Raw genomic sequence first — 26,588 nt, forward strand, 5'->3', positions numbered from 1 at the left:
ATGCACACACATACTTTGCTTATCTTTGTGAATATGTGTGATGAATTCTTGATTTCTTCAGTCACTGAGGCACACTATTTAAGGACACAGGATTGAAGGCAAGCAGACTCTTGTGGAAATATTGGCTCTGCTTCTGTGAGATCCTAGGCAGGAGGCTCCATCTCTCCCTGTGCCTAAATTCCCTCATTTGCAAAGTGAAAGTCATAGCATCTGCTGCAGTGACTTCAGACACTAACTCCCTAGTTAGACCAAACTTCATAGGTTAAGACTGCCCTCACTTCAGACACCAGCCATGGTTTGGGGGTTCCCAGGGCCACTCTCCCTTCTGACCACCTGGCTGCAAATTCAGAGGTTCCCACTCTCCCCTCAGGTTTGAGGCTTTCAGCCTCTTGACATCATTGCAGAGAGGAGAGGGGACCAGAAGTAGGGCTCCGTCATCTGTGATTCAGTCCGTCATAGTTTGATCCATCGATGCAGCCTGTGTCCTGACATCCAGACTTGTGCGAGCTTCCCTGGTTGACACCACATCATGTGCATTGTTCCACGGCAGTGTGCCGGGAGGGTGGTGTGTCCTGATTCCTCGGGGAGGGGTAGTCAAAGCTTCACATCTGGGACCCTCCCAGACCTCACCCTGGGTGTCTCTTCCTTTGGCTGGTTCTCATTTGTATTCCTTTCACTACAGTACAACAGTGGACGTCAGGGCAGTGCTTTCCTGGGTCCTGAGAGTCGTTCTGGCAAAGTATCAAACCTGAGGGAGGGGTGTATGTGTGTATGTATGCACGCGCATGCTTTGCTAGTGAAGGTTATGAAGATGTTTTTCTGTACAGTCTGCTCGGAGTTATCTTGTTTTATTTTTCACAGAGATATCCATGGTACTGGAATAGATTTTTGTGAATAATGTATGAGCCAAGTTGCATGTCTGTGGTTGGCAGGGAGGGGGCGGGGCTTTCTTTTGTCTTAGTTTGTCCTTGTACCTTTTTCATACTGTTTAAATGATTATAATTTTGTAGTACTTCTTAAGTAAGTTTTCCCATTTTGTTCTTCTTTCTCAAGTGTCTTGACTATTTTTGGCTTTTTGCATTTCCGTGTAAATTTTAGCCTTATTTGTCAAGTTTGATATTTTTGAACAATTGGAGTTTTGATTGAGAATGACTTGGATCTGTAGATCAGTTAACATTATTGTAATATTGAATCGTCCAGTCCTTGAAAGTATCATTATTAGGTACCACTGTGCAGAATGACCAATACCTACTGTTCTAGGTACCAGTGCTTGGTTCATAAGAGGCAATCGATAATATTTGTAGTTTGAATGAATGGTCATAGGAAAGATGCATGTGGGCATCTGTGCTGTTTTTGAAAGGCTTAGTGTACAGTTTCTGCAAGTTTATTTTCTTACAGCTTTGTCAAATGGCCATCTTTATGTCTCCAGGTGGACTGGTTCAATGGTTACAAAATGTCCCTTGCTACCTACATGAGGTCATTGGCAGGAGACCACGGTTTGGACATCACACAGGATGTGAAACCTCCAAAAAGCCTATATATAGAAGTAAGTATACCTTTAAAAAAAATGGATGTTTGCTTAATGCTTAGAGTGTGCTTACTTTTGTCCAAAGGAGGGGATATAGGAATATATACTAGTGTATATAGCCATATAACTTGGAGACACCATAGGTTTGGTTTCTGACTCACAATAAAGTGAATATTCACTAAAACATCTCACACAAATCTTTTGGTTTCCCCGCGCATGTAAAACATGCTTACACTCATCTATTGAGTATGTCTCAGCATTATATACATATTTTATTGCTAAAAAATTCTGCTCTCTGACAATGCAGGGTTGACAGAAATGTTTAGTTTGTTAAAGAAAAAAAAAATCAGTATTAGAGAAGCACAATAAAGCAAAGCACAAAAAAGAGAGGAAACATAAACCCAAGCCAAAACGTTTACCTGTAATGGGAATGGGATTGAACCATTAAAAATTTCTGGTGGTACCTGTTTATAAAGTAACGATGTAAGTATTTTACACATTGTTAAAAGAAAATGAAATCAAAGTGAAAAACCAACCCAAAACTCTCTTTGGCATCTCCTTCTGTTTCCTTGCTGTCCGTTCTGACCTATACATATATTCAGAGATTTGCCATTTTTCTTCCTCCCCATCAGAACTGGACAGTTTGAACTGCTAGAATGCCTCAGGAAAGAATGCTAAGCCTAACTACACAGAGAAGACGCAAACAGAGCCTAACGCTTACCTGTAGGTGCATGTACAGTGCCCAGCTACTGGATGGTTACTTCATAATAAAAAATAATGTAGGTATTGTAAAACATCAGTTTTTTCTTTTCAGGTGCGGTGTCTAAAAGACAACGGAGAATTTGAAGTTGAAGATGGTACTTCAGTGCTATTAAAAAAAAAACATAGCCAGGGATTTACTGTCTTAGAATACTTTAACTTTTTTTTTTTTTTTAATTTTTTTATTAGTTGGAGGCTAATTAATTCACAACATTTCAGTGGGTTTTGTCATACATTGATATGAATCAGCCATAGATTTACACTTATTCCCCATCCCGATCCCCCCTCCCACCTCCCTCTCCACCCGATTCCTCTGGGTCTTCCCAGTGCACCAGGCCCGAGCACTTGTCTCATGCATCCCACCTGGGCTGGTGATCTATTTCACCATAGATAGTATACATGCTGTTCTTTTGAAACATCCCACCCTTGCCTTCTCCCACAGAGTTGAAAAGTCTGTTCTGTATTTCTGTGTCTCTTTTTCTGTTTTGCATATAGGGTTATCGTTACCATCTTTCTAAATTCCATATATATGTGTTAGTATGCTGTAATGTTCTTTATCTTTCTGGCTTACTTCACTCTGTATAAGGGGCTCCAGTTTCATCCATCTCATTAGGACTGGTTCAAATGAATTCTTTTTGACGGCTGAGTAATATTCCATGGTGTATATGTACCACAGCTTCCTTATCCATTCATCTGCTGATGGGCATCTAGGTTGCTTCCATGTCCTGGCTATTATAAACAGTGCTGCGATGAACATTGGGGTACACGTGTCTCTTTCAGATCTGGTTTCCTCAGTGTGTATGCCCAGAAGTGGTATTGCTGGGTCATATGGCAGTTCTATTTCCAGTTTTTTAAGGAATCTCCACACTTTTCCATAGTGGCTGTACTAGTTTGCATTCCCACCAACAGTGTAAGAGGGTTCCCTTTTCTCCACACCCTCTCCAGCATTTATTGCTTGTAGACTTTTGGATAGCAGCCATCCTGACTGGTGTGTAATGGTACCTCATTGTGGTTTTGATTTGCATTTCTCTAATAATGAGTGATGTTGAGCACCTTTTCATGTGTTTGTTAGCCATCTGTATGTCTTCTTTGGAGAAATGTCTGTTTAGTTCTCTGGCCCATTTTTTGATTGGGTCATTTATTTTTCTGGAATTGAGCTTCAGGAGTTGCTTGTATATTTTTGAGATTAATCCTTTGTCTGTTTCTTCATTTGCTATTATTTTCTCCCAATCTGACGGCTGTCTTTTCACCTTCCTTATAGTTTCCTTTGTAGTGCAAAAGCTTTTAAGTTTCATTAGATCCCATTTGTTTAGTTTTGCTTTTATTTCCAATATTCTGGGAGGAGAATACTTTAACTTTTTAAGAGTGTCAAATGATGGAAATGTTGGAATCAGTAGTAAATTAAATACCACCTTGCGATGATCATTTGTGTCATAGACATTAAGTTTATCATAAAATATCCTTTTATCCTTTGGCTAAAACCTTGAAGCAGAAAGGGACGATACAGTTGACCCTTGAACATCATGTAGGGATAATGGGTGTAGTCAGACTGCCCGCTCCCCACAGGCTCTAGACACACGGGCTTCCATTGTGGCAGCACGCAGACTTGGTAGCTCTGGTGTGTGGGCTCTGTGGCATGTGGATTCTAGAGTTTGTGGGCAGAAGCCTTCCTCTTGATGAGATTTTGTCTCTCAGGATCAATCTGTAAAACTGGGGTAACTTAAAAGCATCATCTACTCTAGTGGACATTAAGGGGCTTCTAACATGTCTTAGCACATCTGAAATAAGTTTTCTATAAAATCTGTGTTATAGATCACCCACACAATGTGAAATATTAATAGGGAAACATTTCCCTACCATACAGTCCTTTATTCTTGACTCTATGGGGCATGTTTCTCATTGCCCAGAAATGAGAACAAATGTCTTTAGTAGACATTGGAATAACTGTTCAGTGAACACCTCCATCGTTTTCATTTTTTCCTTTTTCGTTTTGGATTTCATAGTTGTAAGACTTAAACATTCAGTTAAGTTAGACATCAGCCCTTGGCCTATGGGTCTTCATGACTGGTTGGCAGGAGTTTCTTTGGCCATGGGTCCCACGAGAGGCCTTTGAGCTTGTAGAGAACTGTCAGGCGCACGGTGCTGCTGAAACAGCATCCGCTTACTTGAGCACTTGCTGTACTCACTTCTTCAGTTCCTTTCTAGAGTTCTCTACGCTGCACTTTCTAATGCACTGTTCTTCATTTTTACTCAGGGATCTATATCTATCTAGTCTTTGAGATTCCTTTGGTCACCTGTGAGCTTGAAAAGTCTTCCTGCCTCACTCCCTGCACCTCCCCGTACCAGAATTTAGTCAGTGTGCCCTTGTGTGTTAAGCCTTGCTGTTTGGGAGGGAATGAGACCAGGAGATGCCATTCCAGCTCAGAATGAGAGCAGTGTGCTCTCGGGAGATACGGAGGATGAGCCTTAGCCGGGCACCACTTGCCTCACACACAGCGTGTGGCCAGCATTCTTGGGTTACAAGACTTTTCATCCTAAAAGAATATGGGAGAAGCGTTGCACTGTTAGAGGAGTGACTGTTCCGACATAGATCCTCGAAGAGGTTTAGTAGAGAATACACTCCTTCCGCTTGCCTTCTTAGTGAACTGTTGCCACAGCCCTTGTGGTCCATGGCCCAGATCACCTACCTGGCTTTCCTGTGTTTAAAATCTTAAAACGTGAACACTGAGGAAAATACCTACTACAATTCATAAGTCTTTAGTTTAAATTTAACTTAAGCAAGGAATGCATTTGTGTATAAAATTCAGATTTTAGTATAGCTCTAAGTAACATCAATTTCGGTTGATGAAAACAGCAAATATACTTAAGCTTACTTTAACTCCTTCACTGGTGCAGTTTGAAATATTCATCCTGTATTGCTGGTTTTTAATGACACAACATGTAATTTAAAACACTTTTCATTCCTCTCTCTTCCTCCCACTCTCCCCTGAGCACTTTTTACCTCGGTGGAAGTACGAGCAGCTGATTAGACAAGGCGTTCTGGAGCATGTGCTGTCATGACCCCTGGCCAGATGGCTGCTAAGACTCCCTCCTGGTGTGAGACTGCACCAACCAAGGTCACTTCTCCACCTCCCTCTCTACCCCCGCAAGGCCCACTGCTCTTTGGTTCTCAAATGGAAACTTTCTTTATGCAGGAATGCTTTGCAGAAGAGTATGGTTTGTCTGTTTTTTTTCTTTACATGTGGATGTTAACTTCTCTTTTTTTCATTTCTGAATATAATCCCATTACCTTCCATGGTAAACATATTTGTGAATCTGTGTTGTATGTTTGTACTTTGAAGTATTGGTTCTCAAAAGAGAGTTTGCACTCTGGCCATGCAGAGAATCCACACACATCCACCCTGCTGTCCACAGCTCTACAGCAGAGTCCAAGGTCGGGGTTTTAGCAGATGCTGAGCTTAAAGAGAATGCTTCCCGGCGCGTAAACTGCCATTTCTCATTCTGTCCTCACAGCGTGCAGGAGGTTTGAGTTTCTATCGTACAGGATTCTCCCCTTTGTGTAGTTAGCTGTCTCTGTGATCACAACGTCCTACAATTCCCCAAATGCTCCCCTGTGTTTCAGTTTCATGCCAGTAAACACAAGTTAGATGTTCATCTCTTTTAAACACGGAGGGAGAGCTTCACCTGGTGTGAAGGGAGGCCTCGTGTCCCTCTGCCTCTTGGATTGTTGCTGGAAGTGTGCTGTGCAGGCCAGGGAGCTGCGTTTCCGAAGTTTGTTTCCAAATCCCATGGGCAGGTGGAGCTGGCGGTCTCTAAAGGACACAATGGATTTTGCCCATTTCCAGTGGTGGCTGGTCTGGCTCGTGCCTGTGTGCAAGCTTGTGTCGCAGGATGTCCATTTTGGAAAAGGAAATTGAGACTGGGGCTAGGAAAGGAATTTTGTGCAATTTCACCCCAAGAGTCACATTGACCAAAAACTCACAGGAAGAGCTGATCAGCTAAGTGGAGGGCAATTTCTACTGTCCATTGAAATGATAGGCATCAGAGAGGCACAAGGGGGTCCTACCTGCTGGTCAATACCCTTTCTCCACCAGTCCCCTCCATGACCAGCCCAGTCATCTCAGAGACATTCAAGTTTAAAACCCAGATAAACCCAGTACCTGGCACTCTCTGTACAATTTATTTCTTAGACGGGAATATTTCAGGCCAAAATTATACTCAAGTAGTCAAGCTACGGAGAGCCTCTACCTAGGGTGTGGATCTGCATATTTTCACAACACACGTATTAAAACTTAGGTCAGCAGGCTGCCCTTGGCAGATTCTTTTCCAAGCTGTGCGGCTCACAGGATCTGGTTCCTGACCGGGGATTGAACCTGCACCCTGGGCATTGAAAGCACAGAGCCCTAACCATGTACCTCTAGGGAATCCCCTCATTCTTAAAAATACTTCTTTCCATAGATTCATAGCCAGATCAGATTTTCATCTGAATCTCTGCCAGGAAACCATAAGGAAAATTTCTCTAGTGAATGGGATGGATGATGTTTTAACTGTAGGCCAGTGGTCACTTCCCTTGCATTCTGCTCTTCCAAGCATGTGGAACCATGTGCAGGGGAGCCCAGAGTCCATGTGAGTCAGCTGTGAGGAGGAACCTGCGGTAAAGGCCAATGCCCTGTTGCCAGCCCAGCATCATTCCTGTATATAAACCGTATGATATACTTTTCTGATTCATTCCCAAAATAAAATAATAAGTATAGTTCTTATTTGAAGTAAATGTATACTGGTTGAAAAATTAAAATTTTGTAGGTTTTATTGATTTATGTTGGTTGGTTCTATAGAGTTGTGTCTAGAATTTTAAAATATATATATATTTTTTAATTTAAAGGTAATGCACAATCAAAAAGATAAAAGAAAACATACAATGTAGAAAATCAAAGTAAGTTCTCATTTTACCTACTCAATGCCACCGTCCAGTGTGCCCATTGTTAACTGATTACGGATATGAAATAAAATCCCATTTCAGGTGTTTTTCCAATGAAATACTTTTCAGTTTTTGTTCCTGATGTGAATGGAATCTTCTTTTCTGTTATATTTTCTAACTGGTTTTGGCTGATAATTATTAAAAAGCAGTAAATGATGATGATTTACTGGAACTTTCGGAAAAATGTTGACTACTGCTGGTAATAGCTGGCAGCTTATCCTTTTCCTCACTCAACCTGAATGATACTGTCTTCATCTCTCTGCCCCATAGTTCTCCAGGAAAACTGCCGAGACTTGTGGCCTCCCTCAGTGCAGCCTGACACTTCAAAGTAAATTTAAAACAGTAGTAAAACAGTGGTAATTAACATGTTTTCCAAGTGTACTTTTGGAACTTGAGTGATGATCATATATGGTTTCTCTCTTAACTCCCTAAAGTAATGGATTACATATATATATAACTGTTGCACTATCTTACAGTCCATTTGTAGCATTTTTTTGGCCATGGTGTGTTAACCAGTCATTGAGCTGCAAGATTTGATTTGCTGTTATTTTTCTGTGGAATTTTGCAACGTTGAGTGATGCTGTTTTATAGTGCTTAGCAAGAAGGGATGGGTGTGTATGTATTCGCATATGTGTCTCTGCTTTGTCAGTGTTTTCAGTCATCTGTTCCTATGAAACAGCCATCCGAACACAATGGCTTTAAACCACACCATTTGATTGACTTTCCCAGCTCTGCAGGTTGACTGGGCTCTACTGGGAGGTTCTGCAGCTCTTGCTTAGGGTCCCTGTTGCAGGTGCATTCCTCTGGTGGTCTGACTGGGATGGCTTGGCCTCTGTTCTCCATGTGGGCCTCTGGCGAGGTTCTCTCCAGTGAGCTGGTTGGGCTTCTTACCTGGCAGCTTGGGACCCTGCCGGGTTAAGAGGGTGGATGTGGGTGCTGCTAATTTTCTGAACGACTAGGCCTGGTAGTGGACTAGCACCATTTTCTGCCAAATTCAGTCAACTAATATAGTCCTGGGTGCTCAGAGTCAGTGAAGAGGCCACGTGGACCACATAAAGGCAGAACAGCAAGAGGCCCCACAGTCAGATGGGGTGTCAGTGTTCTGATATCAGTTTTTAGTGGTGCAAGTTCTTTTATCTATTTTTCATAGACATGTACCTTTGAAAATGGCATGGATACCTATCTAACTATCTCAGTATAAACCTTCTTTGGAGAGAGATACTTGATGATTTTTTCTTTTCTTTTCTTTAGTTTGTAGTCAAGCTTTTCTACTTTTTCTTAAGTAAATTTCAGTTAGTCTTTTTTTCCTAAGCTTTTTTAAATCTATATTTTGAGATGTATTAAGGCAGTTTTTTTTTTTTTTTAATTTCACTACATATGATTATCCCTAATATGTGTCTGTCTTTCCTTTCTCGTCTTAGCCCTATAACTGGAAGAAGTATCTGTATTGATACTGTATTAATCCTCTAGGATGTAGAGGAGGGAGGTGCTAATTTCACGTGGTCTATTGCTTTTCACAATTGATGGTATTTTAGGATGAGTTGAATTTATTCTATTTGTGACATTACAAAAACAATGTTTTCATATAGAACAAAAAGTAGTAACAAAGAAGGCAGCCATCTGCAAGCCAAAGACCGAGACCTCAGGAGAAACAATCCTGCTAATAAGTTTGATCTCGGATTTCCAGCCTCCAGAATTGTAAGAAAATAAATTACTTTTGTTTCAGTCACCCAGTCTGTATATTCTGTTTTGGCAACCCCTGCAAACTAATAGAGGACGTTTAGTACCTTTTTTTTTTGTTTTTTTAATGTATTTACCTAATTGACAGACACTTGAAGAGATTCCATCCTTTTGCTGTTATAGACAAAGCTATATGTGGACCCTTGTGGATACATCATTTTACACATGCACAGCTTTGTGTGTAGGATAATTGTACTTTTGATGGCTCTTGCTGAAATATATAGGAATTATATTTTATGCTACACCAGGAGTTTCGAGAGTCACTCCCCCTAACCTTCTTTGCCAACACTATGTTATTTCCAGTTGGGGCTGTTACAGAAAAGATGCCAGGAATGTCGATGTACAAGTCTGTTCCGAGTGTGTATTTCCTTTGCTTTGGCCAAATAAAATGGAGTAAAATGGCTGGGTCTTAATGTAGGTGTGAGTGTAACTTTTGAAGAAACTTCCAAACTCCTCCAAGGTGGTTGTGCACTTTGCATTCACACCAGCAGTGTATGAGTTCCAATTCTGCATCCACTCCAATACTTGTATGGTTAGCCTTTTAAATGTCACCCATTCTAATGGGTATGTAGTGCTATCTCACTGAGATTTTAATTTCTATTTTCCTGATGACTTATAAGAGATGGGAATACCCGGCCACCTAATCTCCCTCCTGAGAAATCTGTATGCAGGTCAGGAAGCAACACTTAGAAGTGGACATGGAACAACAGACTGGTTCCAAATTGGAAAAGGAGTATGTCAAGGCTGTATATTGCCACCCTGCTTTTTTAACCTATATGCAGAGTACATCATGAGAAATGCTGGGCTGGATGAAGCACAAGCTGGAATCAAGATTGCTGGGATGAAATACTGAAATTTAGAAATATTTGTATTTCTATCAATAACCTCAGATATGGAGATGACCCCAGCATCAAGGCAGAAAGTGAAGAAGAACAAAAGAGCCTCTTGATGAAAGTGAAAGAGGAGAGTGAAAAAGTTGGCTTAAAACTCAACATTCAGAAAACTAAGATCATGGCATCTGGTCCCATCAATTCCTGGCAAATAGACGGGGAAGCAATGGAAACAGTGACGGTGATTTTCTGGGCTCCAAAATCACTGCAGATGTTGACTGAAGCCATGAAATTAAAAGATACTTGTTCCTTGGAAGAAAAGCTATGACCAACCTAGACAGCATATTGAAAAGCAGAGACATTGCTTTGCCAACAAAGGTCCATCTAGTCAAAGCTATGGTTTTTCCAGTAGTCATGTATGGGTGTGAGAGTTGGGGAATAAAGAGAGCTGAGGGCCGAAGAATTGATGCTTTTGAACTGTGATGTTGAAGAAGACTTGAGGGTCCCTCGGGCTGCAAGGAGATCCAACCAGTCCATCCTAAAGGAAATCAGCCCTGAATGTTCATTGGAAGGACTTTGTTGAAGCTGAAACTCCAAAACTTTAGCCACCTGATGCAAAGAACTGACTCATTTGAAAAGACCCTGATGCTGGGAAAGATTGAAGGCATCAGGAGAAGGGGATGATAGAGGATGAGATGGTTGGATGGCATCACCGACTCAATAGACATGAGTTTGTAAAAGCTCCCGGAGTTGGTGATGGACAGGGAAGCCTGGTGTGCTGCAGTCCAAGGGAATGGAAAGAGTTGGACACAAGTGAGCAACTGAACTGAACTGAACTGATGTTGATATTTTCATAAAAGTTGAAGAACAGTGTAGATGCATAAAAATATATTAATAAAATTATGAAACAGAGACTTTGCTCATAGTGTAGAAAAACTTGATACAGTATTAATAGTTTGTCTTAGGGCCCTCCCTTAGCAGTGACTATCTAGTTAGCTTTCACTTTCTGCCAATCTCATGAAACACACTCTATAAAAATTAAGCTTTAGAGACAAATTAATGACCTAAATTTCTTTTCTGTGATTCTGTGTTTTGACTCACTTGTGTAGTTTATCTTCCAAAGACTTTCTAACATCTAGTTTTACTAAGTACAATTTCTTATATTTTTCCAACTCTGCTTTGTTAGAATCTTCATGCAAGGTTTTCATCTTGGAGAGTTCAGATTCCAAGACTTTACTTCTGAGTTCCATCTGTTGAGATCCTGCTTTTATCTAAAGCAAATTGAAAAAGGTAACATTTTAGAAATATTTATAACGTGGGATATTATATTTGTTCCCTTTAGTGTTGAGTCAGTTTTTCAGAGAGAGATTTTAAAAGTGAAAAAAAAAAATAGAACGGAAGTTTAAAATAATTATTGACAATGTCAAGTGAATTAAATCTGAATTATAAAATTAAAGTGAAATCATTATTATAGTAGTACTTATATACTGACAATTCAAAGAATAAGAGGATCAACTTAAAATTTTAAAAATTGAACAAGACAAGAATAATTCAAGAGGATGATACTAGCTCTAAACCACAATGTTTTCTTTATTCCTCATAGTCTTGTTTTATACCAATTGATAAGTAAAAGGATTCTCTTGTGAGGATCATTCTGATAGGTCAATTTAGTGTAAGTGTGATGAAAACTGAAATATCTAAAGGGAGGACAAGTGTCCCCTTCTTTGAAATCTATAAAACAAACTGCTCTAAGGGAAATAGAGAAAACAGATAAGCTGTTTACATCTGGAATGTAATCTGCAGTGAAAGTGAATTCAAGCACATGACAGATCAACGAATTAACCTGCAAAAATAGTTTGACTTCTTTTTATTTCTCTGCTAGATCCTGTCTCCCTCTTTCCACAGTCTCCTGTTTATACTGCTCAACTTGACTGTGTTCTATTATATTCTTTTTTCTATATGACTTTTGAGATTCATTACTTCTTGCTCCAACTTCTTTTTCTTCTCTCTAGTTTTTCACATTTCTTTTGAATTCCTTTCATAGATAATAACTCCTATTGAACACTTGATTTTTGTGCATCCAGTGCAGACAGTTTGAAAATGCAGTTTCCAGCTCTGCTGGAAGATCATCAGTCTTCAGGAATACAATACCAATTGGTAATGAAGAAAGTGGACTGAGCACAGCCTAACTCAAGCCCAGGATCAAATGAATATCTATATTGTAGAATGTAGGACCAGGAATTATTCAGAGAATCAAGAAAGATATTCACACCACCAAGAATCACAAAACATATTCTTCACTGTCATCTTTGTCACACAAGGTTTGTACTTGATTTTACACTCTTTTATTGTTCTACAATAATATTTTTCTATCTTTCCTCCATAAAATGACTACAAGTCACCTCTTCATAGACCGTCTCTTACTCCTTCCCCTCATCTTAATGTCCCAGGGTTTTAAAGAAGTTTGAGGGATGGATACTGTATTCCGTTATCTAGGGCTAAGTCAATAAATGCCTCCCAAAAGGAGACTGTGAAAATAAGACTCTGATTCATAAATCTTATAAATATGGATTCTAATCCCATAATCCTTTTTCTGAACTACAAAGACTTGTTGCTAATTTGAATGGCATTCCAAGGAGAAATCCCATTTCCTAATAGATTAGTGAGATGATCCATACATTTTTCTCAACAGCGACAACAACAAAAAATGCCTCATTCTTGTCATCCTTTGTTACTGTCCATTTATGCAAGACAAGAGCTGTGCATATCAATAAATATTCCCTGTTCAACCAATGTATACTTAGCCAAGATTCTCCCCCATGGCGAGGGTAGGGGTGGCGCGGCGGAGGGGGGGGGGGGGCGGGGGCGCTGGGGAGATGACAGTTTAAAATTAGGGGCTAAACTGTTCCTCAGAGACTAGATAACAGGGGCTGAAGTGAAAAGGCTCAATGAGAGCTGGACAGTCAAGAAATCTCCACGAAGAAGGAGAGACTCGGTGCCACGTCTCAAATAATGGAGGACTACCCAAGAGGACTTGGATTACTGTGATCTGTGATATTGAATGGTTTCCCTTGGAAATGAACAGAGATCACTCTGTCGTTTTTGAGATTACATCCAAGTACTGCATTTCGGACTCTTTTGTTGACTATGATGGCTACTCCATTTCTTCTAAAGCATTCTTGCCCACAGTAGTAGATATAATAGTCATCTAAGTGAAATTCACCCATTCTGGTCCATTTTAGTTCACTGATTTGTAAAATATCAGTGTTCACGCTTGCCATCTCCTGTTTGACCACTTCTAATTTGCCTTGGTTCATGGACCTGATATTCTAGGTTCCTATGCAATATTGATCTTTATAGCATTGGACTTTACTTCCATCACCAGTCACATCCACAACTGGGTGTTGTTTGTGCTTTAGCTGTGTCTCTTCATTCATTCTGGAGTTACTTCTCCACTCTCCTGCAGTAGCATATTGGGCACCTACCGACCAGGGGAGTTTATCCTTAAGTGTCCTAACTTTTTGCCTTTTCGTACTGTTCATGGGGTTCTCACGGCAAGGATACTGAAATGGTTTGCCTTTCCCTTCTCCAGTGGACCACATTTTCTCCGAATGCTCCACCAAGACCTGTCCATCTTAGATGGCCCTATACGGAGTGACTCATAGTTTCATTGAGTTAGACAAGGCTATGGTCCATGTGATCAGATTGCTTAGTTTTCTGTGATTGTGGTTTTCAGTCTGTCTGCCCTCTGATGGAGAAGGATAGGAGGCGTATGGATGCTTCATGATGGGAGAGACTGACTGAGGGGGAAACTGATTCTTGTTCTGATGTGGGGGCGGGGGAGGGCATGCTCAGTAAATATTTAATCCAGTTTTCTGTCAATGGGTGGTGCTGTGTTCTCTCCCTATTATTTGACCTGAGGCCAAATTATGGTAGAGGTAATGAAGATAATGGTGACCTCCTTCAGAAGGTCCCATGGACACACTGCTACACTCAGCGCCCCTACCGTGCAGGCCACCACCAACCCATGCCTCCGCTGGAGACTCCTGGACACTCACGGGCCTGTCTGGGTCAGTGTTTTATGGGGTCACTGCTCCTTTCTCCTTGGTCCTGGTGTGCACAAGGTTCTGTTTGTGCCCTCAACCAGTCTGTTTCTCCAAGCCTATGTAAATTCTGGCGGTTCTGTGCTGGGGTTAATGGCTACCTCCTCCAGGAGGGCTTATGCCATACCCCGGTCTGCTGCACCCAGAGCCCCTGCCCCTGCGGCACTCCACTGCTGACCCGTACCCCCACAGGAGACGCTCAGACACAGTTCTGTCTCAGTCCATGTGGGGGTCTCTGGGTCCTGGTGTGTACAACGTATGTGTGAGCGCAATGAGAGTCTCTGGCAGGCATGGGGTTTGACTCTAAAGGTGACTTCGCCCCTCCTGCCCTCTTGCTGGGGCTTCTCCTTTGCCCTTGGACGCGGAATGTCTCCTCACAGACGTTCCCGTTCCACAGAGCCACATAACACAACCAGGAGTGCTAAAGAGGCTGAAGCAGAACAGTTCTGTGAAGATCTGCAAGACCTTCTAGAACTAACACCCAGAAAGATGTCCTTTTCCTTATAGGGGACTGGAATGCAAAAGTAGGAAGTCAAGAAACACCTGGAGTAACAGGCAAATTTGGCCTTGGAGTACAGAATGAAGCAGGGCAAAGGCTAATAGAGTTTTGCCAAGAGAATGCACTGGTCATAGCAAACACCTTCTTCCAACAACACAAGAGAAGACTCAACACATGGACATCACCAGATGGTCAACACCGAAATCAGATTGATTATATTCTTTGCAGCCAAAGATGGAGAAGCTCTATACAGTCAGCAAAAACAAGACCAGGAGCTGACTGTGTCTCAGATCATGAACTCCTTATTGCCAAATTCAGACTTAAACTGAAGAAAGTAGGGAAAATCACTAGACCATACAGGTATGACCTAAATCAAATCCCTTATGACTATAAAGTGGAAGTGAGAAATAGATTTAAGGGGCTAGATCTGATAGACAGAGAGCCTGAAGAACTATGGGCAGAGGTTCATGACATTGTACAGGAGACAGGGATCAAGACATTCTCCATGGAAAACAAATGCAAAAAGGCAAAATGGTTGTCTGAGGAGGCCTTAGAAATAGCTGTGAAAAGAAGAGAAGCAAAAAGCAAAGGAGAAAAGGAAAGATATTCCCATTTGAACGCAGAGTTGCAAAGAATAGCCAGGAGAAATAAGAAAGCCTTCCTCAGTGATCAATGCAAAGAAATGGAGGAACACAACAGAATGGGAAAGACTAGAGATCTCTTCCAGAAACTTAGAGATATCAAGGGAATATTTCAGGCAAAGATGGGTTCGATAAAAGACAGAAATGTTATGGACCTAACAGAAGCAGAAGATATTAAGAAGAGGTGGCAAGAAAACACAGAACTGTACAAAAAAGATCTTCACGACCCACATAATCCCAATGGTGTGATCACTCACCTAGAGCCAGACATCCTGGATTGTGAAGTCAATTGGGCCTTAGAAAGCATCACTACAAACAAAGCTAGTGGATGTGATGGAATTACAGTTGAGCTATTTCACATCCTGAAAGCTGATGCTGTGAAAGTGCTGCACTCAATGCCAGCAAATTTGGAAGACTCAGCAGTGGCCACAGGACTGGAAAAGGTCAGTTTTCATTCCAATTCCTAAGAAAGGCAATCCCAAAGAATGGTCAAACTACCGCACAATTGCACTCATCTCACACACTAGTAAAATAATGCTCAAAATTCTCCAAGCCAGGCTTCAGCAATATGTGAACCAAGAACTTCCAGATGTTCAAGCTAGTTTTAGAAAAGACAGAGGAACCGGAGATCAAATTGCCAATATGCGCTGGATCATTGAAAAAGCAAAACAGTTTCAGAAAAATACATCTATTTCTGCTTTACTGACCACGCCAAAGCCTTTGACTGTGTGGATCACAATAAACTGTGGAAAATTCTGAAAGAGATGGGAATACCAGACCACCTGACCTGCCTCTTGAGAAACCTGTATGCAGGTCAGGAAGGAACAGTTAAAACTTGACATGGAACAACAGACTGGTTCCAAATAGGAAAAGGAGTACTTCAAGGTTGTATATTGTCACCCTGCTTATTTAAATTATATGCAGAGTACATCATAAGAAACACTGGGCTGGAAGAAGCACAAGCTGGAATCAAGATTGCTAGGAGAAATATCAATAACCTCCGATATGCAGATGGCAACACCCTTATGGCAGAGAGTGAAGAGGAACTGAAAGGCCTCTTGATGAAAGTGAAAGAGGAGAGTCAACACGTTGACTTAAAGCTTAACATTCAGAAAACTAAGATCATGGCATCTGGTCCCATCACCTCATGGGAAGTGGATAGGGAGAGAGTAGAAACAGTGTCACACTTTGTTTTTTGGGGCTCCAAAATCACTGTGGATGGTGACTGCAGGCATGAAATTAAGAGACCCTTACTCATTGGAAGGAAAGTTATGGTCAAACTAGACAGCATATTAAAAAGCAGAGACATTACTTTGCCAACAAAGGTCCATCTGGTCAAGGCTATGGTTTTTCCAGTGGTTATGTATGGATGTGAGAGTTGGACTGTGAAGAAAGCTGAGCACCGAAAAATTGATGCTTTTCAACTGTGGTGTTGGAGAAGACTCTTGAGAGTCCCTTGGACTGCAAGGAGATGCAACCAGTCCATCCTGAAGGAGACCAGTGCTGGGTGTTCACTGGAAGGACTGATGCTGAAGTTGAAACTCCAATACCTTGGCCGCCTCATGCGAAGAGTTGACTCATTGGAAAAGACCCTGATGCTGGGAGGGATTAGGGGCAGGAGGAGAAGGGGACAACAGAGGATGAGATGGCTGGATGGCATCGCCGACTCGATGGGCATGAGTTTGAGTATACTCTGGGAGTTTGTGATGGACAGGGAGGCCTGGCGTGTTGTGATTCATGAGGTCGTAAAGAGTCGGACACGACAGAGAGACTGAACTGAGTCCTTTCTTGGGTCTGTGTTTTTGTCAATAAATGAATTTTTTTTTATCGTCGGAGCTCTTAAATTTCCAACATTGCATTTTCGGGAACCTTGGGCAATTGGCCAGGGTAGTAACAGTCATCAGCCCGACTTAACTTTATAATGGGTTCCCAAAGAGGCAATGACTTTATAGACATGGTTTGATCCTCTTAATAAACCTATAACACACGAAATATTACTACCTCCACTTTCAGTTCAGTTCAGTTCATTTCCGTTTCTCAGTTGTGTCCGACTCTTTGCAACCCCATGAACCGCAGCACACCAGGCCTCCCTGTCCATAACCAACTGCCAGAGTTTACCCAAACTCATGTCCAACGAGTCCCTGATGCCATCCAACCATCTCATCCTCTGTCGTCCCCTTCTCCTCCTGCCCTTAATCCCAGCATCAGGGGTCTTTTCAAAAGAGTCAGCTCTTCACATCAGGAGACCAAAGTATTGGAGTTTCAGCTTCAGCATCAGTCCTTCCAATGAACACTCAGGACTGAGCTCCTTTAGGATGGACTGGTTGCATCTCCTTGCAGTCCAAGGGACTCTCAAGAGTCTTCTCCAACACCACAGTTCAAAAGCATCAGTTCTTTGTCACTAAGCTTTCTTTATATTCCAACTCTCACATCCATACATGACCACTGGAAAAACCATAGCCTTGTCTAGACGGATCTTTGTTGGCAAAATAATGTCTCTGTTTTTTAATATGCTGTCTAGTCTGGTCATAACTTTCCTTCCAAGGAGTAAGCATCTTTAAATTTCATGACCGCAATCACCATCTGCAGTGATTTTGGAGCCCAGAAAAATAAAGTCAGCCACTGTTTCCACTGTTTCCCCATCTATCTGCCATGGAGTGATGGGACCGGATGCCATGATCTTAGTTTTTTGAATGTTGAGCTTTAAGCCAACTTTTCCACTCTCCTCTTTCACTTTCATCAAGAGGCTCTTTAGTTCCTCTTCACTTTCTGCCATAAGGGTGGTATCATCTGCATATCTGAGGTTATCGATCTTTCTCCCACCAATCTTGAATCCAGCTTGTGCTTCATCTGGCCCAGCATTTCTCATGATGTACTCTGCATAGAAGTTAAATAAGCAGGCTGACAATATACAGCCTTGACATACTCCTTTTCCTATTTGGAACCAGTCTGTTGTTCCATGTCCAGTTCTAACTGTTGCTTCCTGACCTGCATACAGGTTCCACAACAGGCAGGTCAGGTGGTCCGGTGTTCCCATCTCTTTCAGAATTTTCCACAGTTTATTGTGATCCACACAGTCGAAGGCTTTGGCATAGTCAATAAAGCAGAAATAGATGTTTTTTTGGCATTCTCTTGATTTTTCAATGATCCAGCAGATGTTGGCAATTTGCTCTCTGGTTCCTCTGCCTTTCCTAAAATCATCTGGAACATCTGGAACTTCATGGTTCATGTATTGCTGAAGCCTGGCTTGGAGAATTGTGAGCATTATTTTACTAGTGTGTGAGATGAGTACTATTGTGTGGCAGTTTGAGCATTCTTTGGCATTGCCTTTCTTTGGCATTGAGATATTCACTGACAAATTGCTTTTTTGTTGCTGCTGTTAGCATATTTAGCCTCCTGTGCTTTTTCTCTTTTTCTTACAGCAATTTATTTTTAATTTCGTACTGGTGTGACCAGAAAAAAAATGCTTTATATAATTTTTCTTCTCTAATTTGTTGAGATTTGTTTTGTGCCCTAGCATGTGATGTATTCATATGAATGTTTCATGTGCATTTAAAAAAGAATGTTTATTCTACTACTTTAGGATACAATGTCTTGTAGTGATACATGAAGTCCAGTTGATCTATTGTCTATTGTACCAGTGAAGGCCACGGATGCACTTGAGGTGTTGAAGTCCCATATTCTTATTTGATGGGTTGGCCCAAGTTGGCCCTGTTTCCTTTAAGTGTGTTTTCTCCTGTCCCTTCACCAGGTCCCTTACCTCTGAGCGGGGGAGACATGCAGCAAGTGGGGTCTTTGGAGGTTCTTCAGTTAAGTGTGCTGTGGACAGAGGCCTGAGCTCTCTCTGATGCTCTGCATGGACAGGCACCCATAGTTACTTCTTTCAGTCTGCACAGATTCAGCGTGAGGTTCAAGACTTCTTTGGTCCTCACAGCTGATCACTGCCCCCATTTTCTGCCATTCCTGCCCAGTTGTGGAGACAAAGGGCTTTGGTGATCTCTCTGCATGTATCTGGGGGGCAAGATATCATGCAGTGGCTGTTGTCAGAGGGCTGGGCTGCTCCTGATGCCCTGCTGAGTAAGCACCAAGCATTGCGCTCTTTCTGCCGCACCCAGGCTCTACCCCAAAGCCAGGTTACTTCTGCACCCACGGTCACGTCTTCATGTCTGGTTGTCATTGCTCCAGATTCAATGCCGAACTTTGCCATGGAGTGAGCAGGACCAAAGTGTTTGCTTTTCTAAGGCTAGGACATGTTTTGAGGTGATAATGAGAAAATCAACAGCTGCTAGAACAGAATTCTCTTCGCCTTGCCTCAGGAGCAAGCCAGCAAGCACATGCTCTCCCTGTGAAGAAAGTCCAAGTTTCCCACTGCCCATCTATTTGTCCCAGCAGTCCTTCCACCACCCAATGGGCTTGTCTCCCTTGTGTTAGAACCCAATTTGTGGGTATTAAGAATCCCTCCCAGGGGTAGATGTCCAGCTGTGTGTTTTCCCTTTTCTTCTGAGTGTCCTCCTAAGGTCACAGATGTCAAGAAGATTGCTTTTCATCCCTTCCTACCTGACTACCTGTGCTTCCTTCTGATAGTCTTGATTGTACTGGAATCCTTCATCCAGTTTTCTGTTACCTTTCGTTGAGAATTATTCTACATGTAGATTTAGTTTTGTTGTGTTCATAGTGAGTTTCACATCCTCTTACCCTGTCATCTTGACTGATCCTTCTTCATTTTATTCTGTAAATCATATTACATCATCTGCAAATAGTGACAGTTTTACTTCTTTATTTCTAGTGGAATGCTTTTATTATTATTATTTTAAATAATTTGTCTGGCTAGGACTTCCAACACTTTCCTGAATAAACCAGGAGTGGACGTTTTTATCTTGTTCCTTACATTAGAGAAAAAGCTTTAGTTTTTCACCATAACTGTAAGCTTGTCATAAATCACTTTATTTCATATTGGTCTGTTCCTGCTCTATCACTTTGTTGGATTTTTTAGCCATAAATGGATGTTGAATTTTGTCAAATGTTACTAGTACCCAGCCTCTAAGTTCTACGGAAAGGATGTCTGTCAGACCTCATATGTGTGTTTGATTAGAAATTTATCTTTCAGAGTGCATCTTTGATGATTAGCAATAGGTCTCTTTTGTGGATCTTTCTCCTGTCTGGCCTTTCCTGCTGTAGAATTTCCTTAAGCATGTGTTGTAAAGCTGGTTTGGTGGTGCTGAATTCTCTTAGCTTTTGCTTGTCTATGAAACTTTTGATTTCACCATCCAATGTGAATGATATCTTTGCTGGGTAGAGTTCTCTTGTTGTAGGTTTTTCTCTTTCATCATTTTAAATATATCTTGCCACTCTCTTCTGGGCTGCAGAGTTTCTGCCAAAAAGTCAGGTATTAACCTTTTGGGGATTCCTTTGTCTGTTATTTTTTGCTTTTCCCTTGCTGCTTTTACTATTTATCTTGGTGTTTAATTTTTGTTAGTTTGATTAATATGTGTCTTGGTGCATTTCTGTTTGGGTTTATCCTGTATGGGACTCTCTAGAATTCCTGGACTTGGGTGGTTTTCCTTCCCCATATTAGGGGAGTGTTTGACTATAATCTCCTCAAATACTTTCTCATACCCTTTCTTCTTCTTGTCTTTTTATGGAACCCCTATAATTCAAATGTCGGTGTGTTTAATATTGTTCCAGTGGTCTCTGACACAGTCCTCAGTTATTTTCATTCTTTTTTCTTTATTCTGATCCTTGGTAGTTATTTCTACTATTCTGTCTTCCAGCTCACTTATCCATTCTTCTGCTTCAGTTATTCTGCTATCTACTCCTTCTGAAGTATTTTTAATTTCGGTACTGTGTTGCTCGTCACTGTTTATTCTTTATTTCTTCTAGGTGTTCGTTAAATGAGTAAATCTTTCTTGCATTTTCTCCATTCTATTTTGATATTTTGAAACTTCTTTACTATCATTAATTATTTTACAGATAGGTTGGCCTATTTTCTCTTCATTTATTTGGTCTTGTAAATTTTTACCTTTCTCTGTCATCTGGAACATTTTTTTTCTTGCCGCCTCATCATTTGTGTGTGTGTGTGTTTGTGTGTGTGTGTGTGTGTGATGACTGTGGCTTTATTCCCATCTTGTTAGTTGTTTGGCCTGACATTTCCAGAAGGGGAGTTTGCAGGCAGTTAGTTAGGTAGAACCAGGTCTTGGTGTTAAGATGTGAACCTCTTGGGTACTTTATTCTGATTAATATTTCCTGGGGCCCCACATTCTCTGTTACTCAAGAAATTCGAACTCAGCCACAGGGGCTCACACCTCATCTCTGGCCTGTGAACTGGGCTCCCACATGATGTGGGGTGTGAGGGAGGGGAAAAAAAGAGAGAGAAAAGAAAAAAGAAGAAGAAGAAGAAGAACAGTAACAAAAAATAAAGAATAAGAACCCCTGAAGGGGAAAAGCTGACTCCAATAGCAAAGAGAGAGAAATTAGGCCTGTCTCATAGACTGAGCTCCTAGGCCTGTTGTCTCTTGCTGTGCTCCGGAGAACACTTCTTCTTTTGATTACGATCCTGTGGGATGTATTAGTGTAAGTCATTTAACCACCAGAGACAGACCATGTACAGGCATCACCTGGCAGCAGGTGCAAAAATTGTGGTTTCTGCTGAGGGTAGAAGCTACCTTCTGGGAGATACTGATGAGCTGGGGTGAGACCAAGGGAGAATGCAGAGATCGCCTCTGATGGCCTCTGCTCCCTGAAAGCACTACCTTAGGTCCCTGGATTTATATCATACCATAAGCCTGCTCCTCAGACCAGAGCTCTTAGATCAGCAAATATGCCTCCTCCACTGTTGAAAAAAGTGTGGGGCATCTTTCAGTCTGCTATCTGTGCAATGCTCTGGGCTTGATAGCCTACCAAAAAGTGTCTCTCTGACATGAAAGAATAAGAGACTCCCATTGTCTCCAGAACCAGATGATTAAGGAGGTTCCCTGGGCATTAGCTACAGAAATCAGGGCACCAGAAGCCTGTAAAAGCTTCCTTCTGATAGAATCTGGTGCTCTGGAGCATGGCAGAGATAGCATGCAAACATGCCCTCTGTTGACTGTAGCTAGGTGGGTACCTATTGGTGAGTACCCCCATAAGAAGACGAAGAAAAATAGATGGTGCCTGTTGTCCAGAGCAAGACAGAGAGAATGCATATCCAGACTGGTATGCCCCCCGAGTCTCTGTCCCCCAAGTGTTCTAGAATACTCTTTGATGTGTGTTTTAAATTAGATGTGTGCCCCTCAGGTCAGTGCTGTAATACATGCAAATGGTTCTCTCTCACTTAAAGTCTGCACAATGGGCTGGGCCATTGGATGGGTGAGTGTCATTCATGAGCTCTTTAAGATCTGTTTCTTAGATCATGGCAGTCTTAGGGTCTTGTATAATACATGCAATCTCTGCTGGGTTTCAATGCTAGATGTTTTGGGGGCTCATTTCTCATATGTAGGTCTTAAACACTGGGGTACTCCATGTGGGGTTCAAGCCCTTTGCTTCTCAGGGAGAATCTCCTATTTTTGAGTTCCCTCGCTACTGTGCGTTGCAGTGTCAGAGGTGGGGTTAATTGTGAGATGTGGTCTGCCTTCTCATATCTGATTCAGTGTGTGTTTTCTCTCTTTTGCCTGATGTGTAGTTATTGCTCAGCCAGTCTTTAGACCCCCAGCCCCGCCCAGAGGAAATTATTCCACATAGAGCTGTAAAATGTGTGTGTCCATGGAAGGTGGTGAGCAAAGCATCCTCCTGCATCACCATCTTGAATCAGAACCTTGACAGTGTTCTTTCTATAACTTTTCTATTTCAGTTTTCTATCATTTAAGACTTGAATCTAGGAAAGCCATTAAAAATGTAGCTGGGAATAAATACAAACCAACCAAATGAAAAGAAGCCAAGTTGTTTGTTCGGAGCTTGCTTTAACAAGGGAGTCAGCCACCATTACTTGTGTTGGCCAGAGATCCAAAGCTTGGCAGGGGAGGGGGGAGCTTTATAGGGGAGATAATGGGAGGCTTTGGGTGTGCCCTGAGTAGAGGCTGTTGGAACTGGGAAGCTGTTGACAGCTAACTAGAAGTAGGGCATATTTGTAACGTTTGCATTTATTATCGTCTTTGGCTGTGCTGGGTCTTCACTGTGGCACTCAGGCTTTCTCTAGCTGTGATGAGTAAGGTGTTCATTGTTGCAGAGCTCGGGCTCTAGGTGTTCAGGCTTCAGTAGTTGTGGGCTCCAGAGCACAGGCTCAGGAGCTGTGGTACACGGGTGTAGTTGCCCTAGGGCATGTGGGATCTTCCCAGAGCAGGCAGCAAACTCATGTTCCCTGCATTGCCACACAGGTTCTTTGCCACTGTACCACCAGGGAAGTCCCAAAGTAGGGCACCTTATGTGACTGGTTAGGTATATATATTTGGGTTTCTCTGGTTTGTCCTAAGCTGGAAGCAGTGAGAAAAGTTAGAAAAGTTGTTATTTATTAATCAAGTCCTGGTCATTTGGACAGGCTATAACAGTCTGATGTCAGGGAGGGGTACTGGTGACTAGCTAAGTACAGTCACATGATCCTTTCATTCGAATGTGACTGAGCCCCACTAATAACCCTGGACACCAAGGCTTAATGATGGCTAGCACTGCTCTGCACACACTGTCACACTGTTTGCTGAGAGAGCTGAGCACTGTACAAGCCCAGAGGAAAGACAACCAGAAACTTGCATCTGGTTCCCTCCATCTTTTTTTTTTCTGACATAAACTGTAATAAGCATTGTCTGAGCTCCAGGTAGGATGAACTGAAACTTGACTAAGGCTGGAAGGGAGTCTCAGAGGAGGAAGGTGGGTGGAGCTGCAGGGCTGAATGTCCCGGGGAGGGGGTGGCGTGTCCCAGCCTTCACCTCCATTGCTCCTTCCTCACCCTCAGGAGCCCATTGTGACTGATCAGAGCTGGAGAACGTGGGCCTAGAACGTTAGCCCCCAAGCACACCCTGTGCCCAGTTTCCTGAGGGCAGCCGTGTGATGCAGAAAATGGAGAATCCTCTCTTTTCTCTGAAAAGCACTTCTGATACAGACTGAACTCCAGCTCCAATTCCTGGGAGATCGATACCATCCTCCCCTTTCTGTGTACACTAGGGCTCCTTTTCTGGATCCTTCCTTAGCTCGAGAATAACCCGTTCTTTTCTCCTCCTTAGAAACATGGAACCATCACGAAGATAAGGAAACCTTGGCTGAGACCGACAAGTACGTGATCCTCTCTTTTCTATTATTATTTCTACGCTTCTGAATCATCTAGAGAGATTCCTGAGAAGGGAAAGAATAGGACATCTATTCTCATGGAAGAATAAAACATTACCCTCTGGAGACAACCAGGCTGGACAGGGGGCAGAGTGACCACGTCTCTCCAAATATCTCAGATTATCAGTTTTCCAGGTATGTTCGAGGGCTCCATGGTATCTCCCAAACACAGTAACCAGGGCACAAGGACTGGATACTGAGTTCAGTCTCAACTACAGCAAGGTGCGCGAGCACCGTTTTACCAGCCGTGAATAGGTATCTTGGACAGGACTGATCTGAGGACAGTGCTGAGGTCTTGAGAGTCTTGGAGTGGGGCACTGGACTCGGAAACAGAGGACCACCTGACAGAGTCAGATTCACCCATTGTTCTGAGAATGTGTGCGTTTTTGAGCAGAGGAACAATGACAAAAGATCCGGGTGAATCTCAGATCAAAAATCCTTATGTGCTTCAAAAAAGGAAAACAAAATATTTTTATCCACCTTAAAAATTCATGAAAAGGAAAACCACAGAGCTCTGTTAGTGAAATGCCAAAAGTCCTATTATGTATGGACACTGAGAGTCTGATGCTTGTCTAGAGAGGAGAGACTGAGAATTGGGTCTCAAGTCCTCATTTTTTCTGTGTCTCAGCATCAAAAGGAGCCAAAGCAGAGAAGTAGGAGTAGGGAAAGGAGTGGAGCTTTGAAAGGTACATTTTGCCATTCAGCTATGTGTGCCCCTGGAGTTAGCCCCATCTCTCCGACTCTGAGGGCCCAGGTCCACCAGCTCAGAGGAGGCCAGTGGCAGAACCCATCCCTTGGGAAAGAGAACTCTCAGGGAAGCTCCTGGAAGAACAGGACCCAGAGACTACCCAGATTCCATGTAGAGAATGAAGCTGGAGGGGCCTGGAAAACGGTTTGGTCCAGCAGGAGCCTCTGGGCTACACTACCAATAACACCTGGATTGGGATGTGGGACTCCAGGTTCAACTGTGGACACACTGTTTTGTTTTTTTAATTAATTTATTCATTTTAATTTGAGGTTAATTATTTTTGCACATCATTTAACATTTCTCAGATTCATCTAAGCAGTGAATGCTGCCCATTCTCCCTCACAAAGGGACTGGTGAAGGCATCAAGGGGTAGTGGGTATGAAAGCACTTTTTTAATGTAAACCCTATCACAAGCTTCACCATCACTGTCAGGGATCATGTGGCCTTGGGCCCTGGTACTTGGTTTCCAATATCCCAATTGTGTCCCCTTAAAGGGATACTGCAATCAGCCTCCTGTAATACCCCTATGCCCTGGCTTCCTCACCATGACCCAGTTTGCTAATTTCCAGCTTGCAGAGGTTGCCTGGAACCACTGGAAGAGGTCTGGGAGGTGACACCGCTTCTGCAACGGTAGAGAATCATCCCCTTCTCTCCTCAGTGGTTCTTCTTTCCAGAGCCTATGGTGTGACCCCAGGGCTGCAGGTAGCCTGGGGTTGAACTGGAAGGGGGAGTCCTGGGGGTGGGTTATGGCTAAAATCCTGTGGTAAGAGACAGCACGGACATTGTGAATTCAGTATGGGGCTCGTGCAGGGCAGTTGGTTGCAGATGACCACCCCTTCCCAGCCTGCCCAGTTCTCCCGGCCCAGAAACTCCTGGCTGCAGCTTGTTCCTCATGTCTGCTGCAGACATCTGGGGAGGTTCTCTGACAAAGGCAGCTTTTATCAGGTCTCCTCTCAAGATGCCCCAGGGGAGATGTGCAAAGAAACACCTCCTGGAGCCCAACAGCTCTGGCGGGAAAAGTCCGCTCCCCATGTCCTCCATGTCTCCTCTGCCCAAACAGCCTCTGCCTCGAGCCTCAAGCATTTCTCCAGCTTTTCTCCAGGCTTCGTTCCCGCCTTAGTTTTCACTCACTCAGATTCATCCCTGAGAGCCTCGCCAACACCACAGCCTCTCTTTCCCCTGGACAGTCTTCCACCCACTGGTTTTCTCTCCTTCCCACCATGTCATCCTGATACAGGGACCTGCCTTCCACCTCAGCACCATTAGGCTCCTTGCTGAGCCTCCCTCAGGGTGAGCCCATGGCACTAACAACGGGCACCGTCCCACAAATGTCACGCCCATGCTCCCCTTGGAGACCAGCCATCGTAGGGATCGTCCGTTCCAGCTATCCTCTTCCCACCCTGTCTTGGTGGTGGGGGCTGCCAAAGAATGGAGCTTCTCCACCTTGACACACTTGGGGACCCAAAAGAAT

General features: G+C 42.7%; 1 long non-coding RNA gene across 1 annotated transcript; it reads left to right on the forward strand.

The window, feature by feature from the left end:
• Positions 1-82: 82 nt before the first annotated feature.
• LOC122696866 lies at positions 83-25,872 on the forward strand. Its single transcript, XR_006341921.1, has 3 exons — positions 83-1,546; positions 2,161-2,307; positions 24,267-25,872. It is a non-coding gene; the product is annotated as an uncharacterized LOC122696866 (long non-coding RNA).
• Positions 25,873-26,588: the final 716 nt, after the last annotated feature.

This window comes from Cervus elaphus, chromosome 7, assembly GCF_910594005.1.
Source record: "Cervus elaphus chromosome 7, mCerEla1.1, whole genome shotgun sequence".
Classification (NCBI taxonomy): domain Eukaryota; kingdom Metazoa; phylum Chordata; class Mammalia; order Artiodactyla; family Cervidae; genus Cervus; species Cervus elaphus.